This window comes from Topomyia yanbarensis, chromosome 2, assembly GCF_030247195.1.
Source record: "Topomyia yanbarensis strain Yona2022 chromosome 2, ASM3024719v1, whole genome shotgun sequence".
In the NCBI taxonomy this organism is placed as follows: domain Eukaryota; kingdom Metazoa; phylum Arthropoda; class Insecta; order Diptera; family Culicidae; genus Topomyia; species Topomyia yanbarensis.
In genome coordinates, this window is record NC_080671.1 from 242,852,731 (window position 1) to 242,863,112 (window position 10,382).

General features: G+C 39.9%; 1 long non-coding RNA gene across 1 annotated transcript; it reads right to left on the reverse strand.

Moving 5' to 3' along the window:
- Nucleotides 1–689: 689 nt before the first annotated feature.
- On the reverse strand, nucleotides 690–9,517 carry LOC131683011 (uncharacterized). Its single transcript, XR_009304318.1, has 3 exons — nucleotides 9,449–9,517; nucleotides 9,219–9,387; nucleotides 690–874 (listed from the first exon to the last, which is right to left on the reverse strand). It is a non-coding gene; the product is annotated as an uncharacterized LOC131683011 (long non-coding RNA).
- Between the last annotated feature and the right edge of the window lie 865 nt (nucleotides 9,518–10,382).

Genomic DNA, 10,382 nt, shown 5'->3' on the forward strand with positions numbered 1-10,382 from the left:
TTAATCATCCGAACTCTTGATCCTAAAGTAGGCCCCGGAGCCAACCCTGAAAGTCTACGTGCTTTCACGATCGAGCTAGCCAGAGAAGAGACCGTGAGAGTCCACCCCAGACGGTCCCCGTGGCTTGACCAGGGACTAGGGGCTTTTCAAAGGCTGGCCATATGCCAGCCAGTAGCAATTGGCGCCCAACTAAATAGTCGAAAAAGAATCAAGGGTTCAAAAAGGTAGTTTTTGAACACACGGAGTGTAGGAGGAATTAGTAAAATTTTCCAAAATCTCTGACTAAACGCAAAAAGGGTTAAGGTGACAAACGGTGTCACGAAACAAACTTTCCCAAGGAACTAAACTTGTGCTATTCGTTTGCTTACTAGTGCGCGAACACTTATTAGAGCTGGAAGCTAAATAATTGTTCGGATATAATATTATTTGGATTGAAAGTTATCTATTAATGGGTCTTGACTACACAGAGTTCCAGTAAACAATTTTCTAATTGGGACCGCGAAATAAATAATTTTGGATTCAGTGATCTTTTGTTAAATTATTCTTTATTTTGCAAATATACATAAATAATAATATAAGGATGAGTTTACAAACCTTTTACAAGAACATGGACTTGAACCATCTCACGAACGAAGAGTTAGAGCATGAACTTCTGATCCGCAATATTATATTCCGCGAAACGGATCATGAAAGTGTTAAGCGTAGGAAATTAAAAGATAGAATGAAAGAGGAAAGAGAAATGGGATTGGTATTCACCGCTTTTGCAAGAACGTGGAGATCAGCCGCCGAAGAGATCGCTATGATGAATTCAAGACTCACGGTCATCGGTGCGCTGTTAGATCACCCGAAAGTTGATGCGAGGCAAATTGAAAAGCTAAAAACTAGAATGATTCATTACCAGGTTTGAGTCCTTCATTTGTCAATGGCTATGGACGCGCGCAAATACAAATCACAGGTCAGATTGACTGAAAAGCAAATTGATAAAATAATCGAGAAACATTTCCCACTGCCATCCGCTCTCGCAGAGGGCAGTGCTCTTGTGGAGCCAGTTAACCCAAATATTTCTCAAGCTTTAGAGGAAGTCAGAAGTGAGATAGAAGTTCTAAATGAGACAGTAGCCGCGCTAGACGATGAATGTTTGACGAGTGGTGGAGCCGTAGGGGGGGGGGGGGGCAAAGCCCAAATCAATTGAATATAGAAGAAATGAACTAGAATCTTCAATGAAAAGAGCTTATGAAATTTTAGATAAATTAACTGAATTTGAGGAGGGCAAAATTGATAATGCGGGACACTTTATCAAAGCGTTTAAAGATTTTGTTTTACGCACGTCTGCGGAAGAGAAAATAAGACGAGAGCAAGAACTGGAAATCGAAAAAGAGAGGAAAAGAGAATTAGAGCTAAATATTGAGAGAAAAGAGAAATTGAAACGACTGTTGTTGGAATTAAACGCGAAATTGAATTCTGATACTCCCGGGGGGGAAACGGGTGAGGTACCAACCGTTCCCACTACAGGTGAACAGAACAACCAGGCGTTTGCTTTAGAATATTCTGGTCTCGAAAGGGATAGGACAATGATTGAAACAGGCCCAACATCTAACACTGATGTTTCCAAATCTGAAAAAGTTAATTTGTCGAAAGTTAGAAGTCGAGGAGAGAAAAAGAGGAAGAAAAAACCGATTGAAGCTTTTGAAAGCTCGTCATCGGAAAGTGCTGGTGCTAACCAGAAGAAAGTGAACAAATTCGAACAGAAAACGAAAAAGATTGTAAAGTTTAGTTCGAATTCATCAGATGAGGGTTCATCAACCGAAACGATGACTTCTTCCCAGTTCTCATGCTCAAGCTCTGAAAGTTCATCAGACTCAGCTGAGGAACGACTGAGAAGAAAACATCGGAAAAAGAACAAGAAGTATAGTAAGACTAAGAGGCAACCTATGAAGAGAATACCTATATTTGAATGGAGACTGAAATAAGATGGAAAAGATTGTGGGCGAAAACTAGCAGAATTTTTGAAAGAAGTTAAAATGAGGTGTAGGTCTGAAAATGTCACTAATCGTGAGCTTTTCCGGTCTGCTATTCACTTATTCGCCGGACGTGCCAAAGACTGGTACATTGAGGGTATGGAAAATAGAGACTTTAGGAATTGGTCACAATTGAAGAAGGAATTGAAACGTGAGTTTCTTCCTCCAGACTTAGATTTCCAACTCGAAGTCCAGGCAACTAATCGTCGTCAGGCTAGAGAGGAAAAGTTTGCGGACTACTTCCACGAGATGCAAAAGATTTTTCAATCTCTGACAAAATCGATTACGGATAAGCGAAAGTTCAATATAATCTGGCGGAACATGCGCCACAATTATAAAAATGCTCTCACGGGAGCGAATATCAAATCTTTGAGTAAACTTAGAAGATATGGTAGGATTGTAGATGAGAATAACGCAAATCTTTACCAAAGAACTTCGGAAAGCTCAAATAAACACCGCTACAACCAGGTCAGCGAATTAGAAGTTTCGGGTCAGTCTAAACCGAAGAACGGTTGGGGTAATAGTGTAAATAATACACGAGTATTTACCAATGCCAAAAGAGACTTCGGAAAAGCTAAGGGGGAACAAGGAAAGGTAGAGCAGGAAAGACGAGATGGGAAGGAACCGTCTAGTAAAATTGAAAGGAAAAGGGATGAAGGTAAAGAGGAAGCTGTGGAAGGGTCGTGCAAAAGCACGTTAAGCACGTTGGTTCAACAGTATGTTCGCCCAGCCATTGGTACCTGTTATAACTGTAGAAAACTTGGGCATCATTACGTGGAATGTCCAGTCGAAAGGCAAAAGTTCTGTCGACTTTGTGGCTTTGCAGACGTTTTCACTAGTGCGTGTCCGTTCTGTCAAAAAAACGCCGAGAGTTCAGTTTAGGGAAGGAAGCTGAAGGACTCTTTCCAATCCTTCCAATATTAATCAGACCGAATCCAAATGGTTTTAATATCAGAAACACATATTGTTGATGCTGATGCATTTGATCAGTATAGCATTCCGGGTTATAAAGTTGCTTTCTGCCTATCTCATTCCAGACATACCGGTGGAGTTGCTATTTACGCCAAAGAATCGATTAAATTCAACGTTCGGTTAAACGAAGCAGTTGATAATAATTGGTTCTTGGGTATATCAGTTGAAAGAGGCATGCAGATGGGAAATTTTGCAGTAGTATACCATTCTCCTAGTTCAAGCGATCGACGGTTTTTAGAAATGTTAGAAAACTGGTGGGAGAATTTCGTTGACTTAAGTAAACTTAATGTAATTTCGGGCGATTTCAATATTGATTGGCTCAATGATCAAAATTCGAATCAGTTGAAGCAGTTGGCAGAGTTTTTCAATTTCAAGCAAACGGTTAGTGAGTTTACAAGAATTTTCAGACACAGTAGAACATTGATAGATCACGTGTATTCCAATTTTGATGGGGTTCATTCGTATGTAGAGGCCGATTGTAAAATTTCAGACCATGAGACAATTTCAATTTTACTGGAGAATGAACCTAACCGTGAAGAGGATAAAGTTAAAATCAAGTGCTGGAAAAGATATTCGAAACAAGCTATGTCTCAACTGGTTTCGAGAAGCATGGATTTTACGGAATTGAATGGAAATTTGGATAACAAGGCAGCTGTTCTAACTAACGTGTTAAAAGAGTGTACAAATAGTTTAGTTTCTCAAAAGTTTGTTAATTCAAATAACTCGAACAGCTGGTACTCTTTAGATCTTTTGCGCCTTAAACGTAAAAGGGATAAAAAGTACAAGAAATTTTGTAGAACTAATAGTGAACATCTTTGGAATGGGTACACACACGCGCGAAATATTTATTCACGGGCCTTGAAGAAGACCAAATGTGAATATATTCAAAGGAAGATCGATCAACATCAAAACAACAGCAAAGAGTTATGGAAAATCCTAAAGAATTTAATTAAACCTAAACGAAGTTCCTCGCAGTCCATAACTTTTAACGGGATAGAAGAACAATCTGAACAAATAATAGCTGAAAAATTGAACAGTTATTTCGTTAACGGTGTCCAACTGATCAATCAAAGTATTGAGCTGGTCAGTGAACCTGTGGAAATAACACAGCCGATTAATATTAACTGTAGATTTGATGGATTTCACTCAATCACTTTTGAACAATTGAAAGATATTTGTTTTTCTTTGGGAAAATCGGCTGGTATCGAGAATGTCAATGCAAAAGTGATACAGGATTGCTTTCATGTCATCGGACACGATCTGCTGGACCTTATAAATGAATCGCTACAAACTGGGCGCGTGCCGACAGTTTGGAAGGAATCACTTGTGATTCCTATTCCCAAAGTTACTGGGACGGATAAAGCCGAAGAGTACCGCCCCATTAACATGTTGCACACATTAGAGAAAATTTTAGAACTTGTTGTTAAGGGCCAGCTGATGAGCTATTTGAATAATAATAATTTGCTAATTCCGGAGCAATCGGGATACCGAGAGGGACACTCTTGCGAAACCGCTTTGAATCTAGTGTTAGCAAAATGGAAAGAGAAAATCGAGGTTAAAGAGACTATTTTTGCTGTATTTTTGGATCTGAAACGTGCTTTTGAGACAATTTCGAGACCTTTACTTTTGAAAACTTTAGAGCGATTTGGTATCGGAGGGATAGCACATAAGTGATTTGAAAACTATTTATGTGATAGAACTCAGAAAACTAGTTTTAACGATTTTGTATCTAGTCCTCTCGACAATCCTCTTGGAGTGCCGCAAGGTAGTGTCTTAGGTCCTATTTTATTTATTATGTATATAAATGACATTAGGCGAGTTTTACGATTTTGTGACTTAAATTTGCTGACGATACTGTTCTGTTCATTGCAGCTAAGGATATAGATGAAGCCGTGGCGCATTTGAACGAAGATTTGCATTCCCTTGCTCGTTGGTTAAAATTTAAACAATTAAAGTTAAATGTTGCTAAAACTAAATATATGATTATCTCTTCGGCTAATACTAGGCCTGACGTTAACGTTGAAATAAATGGTGAGACTATTGATCGCGTTAGTGAATTAAAATATCTTGGAATAATCATTGATGATAAGTTAACCTTTAAGTCTCACATCGACAATGTCATCAAAAAGATTGCTAAAAAGTATGGTATATTGTGTCGTCTGAAAAATGATTTAACAATTAGTAGTAAAATTTTATTATATAAATCTATTGTTTCACCACATATTGACTTCTGCCCGTCCATTTTGTTTCTTGCCAATCAAACACAAATATTGAGGTTACAGCGATTGCAAAATAGAATCATGCGATTAATTTTAAAATGTAACAGATACACTTCCTCTAGTTTCATGCTAAGCGCATTACAATGGCTCTCTGTGAAGCAAAGAATTTATTACTTAACAATGGTGTTCATTTTTAAAATTATTAATGGAATGCTGCCTCGATATTTGTGTGATCGAATTGAAAGAGGAAGTGATGTGCATAGGTACAACACTAGAAACGCGTCTGATGCAAGAACACCTAACTTTTTATTTAGTAGATCACAGAACTCCTTGTTGTATAAAGGAATAAGTTTTTTCAATTCGATGCCTAGACATATTAAACGTGCGGCAACATTAGCGGAGTTCAAAACACTATGTATTTCACACGTAAAATCTGCTTTGTAGACAGATTTTTTGAATTTTTATATTTTGGAGTTATTTGAATAACTATGTAATACCACGAAGATTGTATTTTTTTTCTCTTCTATTATTTGCATTTAGTCACACTAAGTTATTATATTCGCTATGATGATGATGGATTTTTGTTAATTGTTTATTATAGTTTTAAAAAAATAATGAGATGTCTACAGAAGTCTGAGCCACGCGCACGATAAGTAGATAGAGACTAACTTGAAATCGAACATGGTGACCAGTACTAAGAGCTCATCGGGTTGAATTGAAGCTTTTAGACTTTTGTTGTGATCAGGGTCTGATTTGATGATGGAGTTGCTTTGCTGGCTTTGCTCGACAATAGAGTTAATCTCGGTTATTGCTGCCATAGCGGCAATAACGGAGTTGGTTCGTTGAGTGTGGGGCTTGGTGACTTCTTCTGATAAAACAAGATATCGGGTTCAATTCCTGATCAATCCAGGGTATTCCCGGAAAGGAATATCCCTGGATTGCCTTGGGTTAGTGGTACGCAACTTTCAATAAAGGGGCCTGATGTGGATGATATAACTCGATTAGACTCTGCACTGCCACTAGGCTCGTCACTTCTCACCTTAGCAGGTGGTAGTACCGATGTTTTGGTCAGGCGGGAGGAGTCTTACAGAGAATTATCAGAAATGGAAGCTATTGGGTTCAATTCCCGATTCTATCAAGTATCTTCCCGGAATGGAAATTTTCTTGATGGACCCTGGTTGTTGATGGAATATTCGAAATATATCTGGTTACGTTCTTTTGAAGGAAAGGCTATGTCTGTAAATTGAACCAGTCCGTTTTTTTTTGTTAACTGGTCTTGTCATGATTTAAAATATTAATTATCTTCTAGATAAATCGTTCAGCTCACACCTTTGTGGGGGTATGAGGTGGGACCATCATCATCATCATCATCATCATCATTAACTAACGGTTTCCTACCCGTTTTCGCAAGTGATTACAGTACTAAACCAGAAGTAGAGGTGCGTTTCGTGGACGTTCAGGGGGATAATAGACCTTTTGCGAGGGTGTCTATTATGGGCACTGAATTGATCGGGCTTTTAGATAGTGGAGCTCAGCGGTCGGTTCTGGGTATTGGCGCAGAAAAACTTTTAAAAGCAACAAAATCAAAACTTTTCAGTACGTCAGCTACAGTAAAAACGGCTGATGGTAGCATTGTCCCGGTGAAAGGCTATGTAAATCTTCCTATTACATTCAACAATAGTACTAAAATTGTTCCAACATTAGTAGCACCAGAACTTCACCGTAGGCTTATTCTAGGCTACGGAGACTTCTGGAAGGCTTTTCATATAAAACCGACTGTTGATACAGAAGACCGTATGATTGATGGTAGCGAAATCAAGTTTGATGAAGTAGAAGTTGGGAGGGAGGATGGTAGCGATGGGCTAAGCGCAGAGCAGAAAGCAGAACTGGAAGTGGTAAAAACCATGTTTAAAATAGCAGTGGATGGTGAGAGATTAGATGTCACACCACTGATTTCTCATAAAATCGAACTCAAAGAGGAGTATGCGACCGCCCCTCCTATTCGAATCAACCCGTATCCCACGTCCCCAGAAATTCAGAAAAAAGTCAACAAAGAAATTGACAAACTTTTATCACAGGATGTAATCGAAAGAAGTAACAGTGACTGGTCGTTGAGCACAGTCCCGGTGGTCAAACCTACCGGGGAGGTGCGTCTATGTTTAGATGCGCGCCGTCTCAATGATCGAACGCGAAGGGATGCCTACCCTCTCCCACACCAAGATCGTATCCTCAGCCGCTTAGGTGCAAGCAGGTATCTAACAACGATAGATTTAACTAAAGCTTTGTTGCAGATACCTCTTAAACCGGAGTCGCGTAGGTATACGGCCTTTTCAGTGTTGGGAAGGGGGCTATTTCAATTCACCAGGTTACCTTTCGGACTTGTTAACAGCCCAGCCAGTTTAGCTCGTCTAATGGATGAGGTACTGGGACATGGTGAACTTGAACCGAATGTGTTCGTATACCTCGACGATATAGTCGTGGTAAGCGACACATTCGAGGCTCACCTTCGTAGTTTGCGAGAAGTGGCGAAGCGATTGAAAGCTGCCAATTTATCGATTAATATCGATAAATCGAAATTTTGTGTCACTGAACTTCCTTACCTAGGGTATATACTCTCTCGCGAAGGTCTTCGACCTAATCCCGAGAGAATAGAATCCATAATAAATTATGAGCGGCCTTCCTCAATTCGTGCTTTGCGTCGATTTTTGGGGATGGCAAATTATTATAGGCGTTTTATTGCCTTCTTCAGCGAAACCAGCGCACCTCTTACGAATCTACTTCGGAAAAAGCCAAAGTCAATCGTGTGGAGCGAAGAAGCTGAAGAAGCTTTTATTAAAATCAAAGATAGTAACAAAATCAAAGAGAGTTTGATTGCTGCTCCAGTGCTATGAAATCCCAATTTTGAACTGCCTTTCCAGATACAAACTGACGCAAGCGATAGCGCGATAGCGGCAGTTTTAACACAACAGCACGCAGACGGAGAGAAAATTGTTGCGTATTTCTCGCAAAAACTAACACCGGCTCAGCAAGCTTATGCTGCGTCCGAAAAGGAAGGCTTGGCAGTACTTTCGGCAATAGAGAAGTTTCGCCCATACATAGAAGGCACCCATTTCGTCGTGATAACCGATGCTTCGGCACTTACCCATATAATGAAGGGCAAGTGGAGAACCTCATCTCGCTTAAGTACATGGAGCATTGAGCTCCAGGGCTACGACATAGAGATAAAGCATAGACGCGGGAAGGACAACATTATACCCGATGCTCTATCTCGAGCAGTTGAATCGATTGCTATTGGGGAGTTGAGTGATGTTTGGTACACCGGACTAATGCATAGGGTGAAAATATCCCCAGAGACCAATTTAGATTTCAAAATTGAAAATGGGAATCTGTTTAAGTTTGTACCGTCAAAAACTGATGTTCTTGATTATCGGTACGAGTGGAAGCTCTGCGTTCCTGAGGATCTCCGTAGTGAGATTCTCCAAAAGGAACATGATCAGGCTTTTCACATGGGTTATGAAAAACTGTTAGACAAAGTGCGGCAGCGCTATTTCTGGCCGAACATGGCGACGGTCATTAAGAAATACGTGCAGAAATGTCAAGCCTGTAAAGAGTTCAAACCATCAAACGTCTCTCAGCACCCCGCTATGGGGCAACCACGAAACCATTCCAAATTCTTTCTCTAGATTTCATCCAATCATTGCCACGAAGTAAAACTGGGAACACACATCTACTGGTTCTTCTTGATCTTTTTTCCAAATGGACAATGTTGATACCAGTTAGAAAAATTTCCACGGCGCTAGTAATAAAAGCACTAGAGGAACAGTGGTTCCGTCGTTATTCGGTTCCAGAAATACTAATTAGTGACAATGCTAGCTGCTTTATTAGTAAAGATTTTCAGATCTTCTTGAGAAAATATAAGGTCAAACACTGGGCCAACGCACGGCACCATAGTCAGGCGAACCCCGTAGAACGACTAAACCGTAGCATCAATACCTGTGTCCGAACTTACGTAAAATCCGATCAACGTCTTTGGGACACTCGGATTTCCGAAGTAGAGTACACAATAAATAACACTCGTCATTCGTCGACTGGCTTCACTCCCTTTCGTATTATTTATGGTCACGAGATCGTTGCCAGTGGCGAAGAGCACACGTTAGATGCTGATAAAGTTGACCTATCTGAAAAGGAAAGAACGGAGAACAAATCACACATTGATAGCACTATATACAATATTGTTACGAAAAATCTCGAGAAGGCATACGAGAAGAGCAGCCGGACTTATAGCCTTCGATCTCGCAAAACTGCCCCGGTCTATTATGTGGAACAAAGAATGTTCAAGCGAAATTTCAGTCAATCTTCTGCAGGCGACTCATACAACGCAAAGTTGGGCCCGGCATACGTCCCATGTACGATCACGGCGAGGCGGGGGACAAGTTCTTATGAATTGACCGATGAGAGCGGGAAATACTTGGGAATATTTTCTTCGGCTGATCTCAAGCCAGGAATTAACGATTAATAATTTCTTCCCGGAGCGCTACTAGTTCAATTTTGTTATCGCCTTCATTGGCGAAAATTGTTCATACTTGTAGAACCATGTTTAGTTGTTGCTTTTACCTACGGCGGGTTTATTTTGTTACTCGACCGATTCGTTTATCGAGACAAATAAGAGAGAGCCCGCGATTCTGATATAATTATCAATTGCTGACCACAGCGTAATGGTCAAATAGCACAATATTAAACTTCGATTATTGACGCTTGCTATCTGAAAGCATAATAAGCACATATAGAATAACACCAAAGGATGAGAACAAAACTGACAAACGTATTTCATATGCTGCATAGAAGATTTTTAACCGGTTCCTCTTCATTATGCTATCAGGAAGCGACACTATAATCCCATTAACTTCAGATCACAAAATCTTCAATTCTAGCTAATTTTCACAACAAAATCACGCCATCCATCTTTTATATATCGCAGTTCTAGTCTTTGTTTCGACTTACAACGGTGGCAGCAAGCAATTGAAATGAGATCGTTATCAGATATAAGTCGCCGCAAGTTCTAAAGAGAGTGATCGATCCCTTCCTCTCAATTAATCAGTTGAGATTATTGGAAGGTAGTCAAGGTTAATTAATAGATGTAAAAGGGTAAAGGCGCCAGTAAATAACTTTTGGC